Source organism: Penaeus monodon, chromosome 22 (assembly GCF_015228065.2).
Source record: "Penaeus monodon isolate SGIC_2016 chromosome 22, NSTDA_Pmon_1, whole genome shotgun sequence".
Taxonomy (NCBI): domain Eukaryota; kingdom Metazoa; phylum Arthropoda; class Malacostraca; order Decapoda; family Penaeidae; genus Penaeus; species Penaeus monodon.
Genome location: NC_051407.1, coordinates 8,743,851 through 8,744,623, shown reverse-complemented (window position 1 = coordinate 8,744,623; position 773 = coordinate 8,743,851).

The following is a 773-nucleotide window of genomic DNA, read 5'->3' as shown; positions in this document are numbered from 1 at the left end:
CAGGCTCGATGACTTAAAACTATGAATTTTATTTCAGCTTGATAAAAATAATTCAAGTTAGAACGTAAACATATTGTATTGCTATTATAAGGAAAGAAACAGATATGCGTGAATTCTTATACAAAACATTTTATAACATTTTTTTTTGGTAAAAACTATTTATTCGCATTTCAACCTTTCTCAACAATTGTCACAATAAACAGTGAAATGTCCAGATTCCAGACAATAGGCAACAATAGGCAAAAACATATAAAACGATAATTCTTCATTGTAAAGCCTGCCCACTAGTCCTTTCCGTTTCATCACAGTTATAAGTAAACTCGCTTTCTCAGTACATGACTGGATTTCGTCTAATGCGGAAAAACCTAGAAGTATAACTAAAAAAATTCAAAGATATTTTCGCGTCTTTCGTAGCAAAGTGGTTTTAATTTCGTCTGACTTTTTGTTATCTGTAGCTTAGAGGCGCGTCTTCATGGGACCCGGAATGACTAAGAGTGTGTTTACAAGCTATTATAGAATGGTATCTGGCAACTCTTTATTGACAAAATGTGTTTGGGTAGTCTGTGAGCATACTTCAGTGAAAGTATTTATCATGGCTGACAATAATCCGTGGCTATAATACTGACTTAATATGTCTCTAGGGTTGTACTTTTTATATTACACCTGTCGTTTCTTGTCATCATTATTTCGATGCTACCTTTTCTTTCCCTGGTATTATGGTTTTCTTGGTAAAGTCAAAAAAAGTTTACAGTAGCATCTCCAGAGAATTTCTG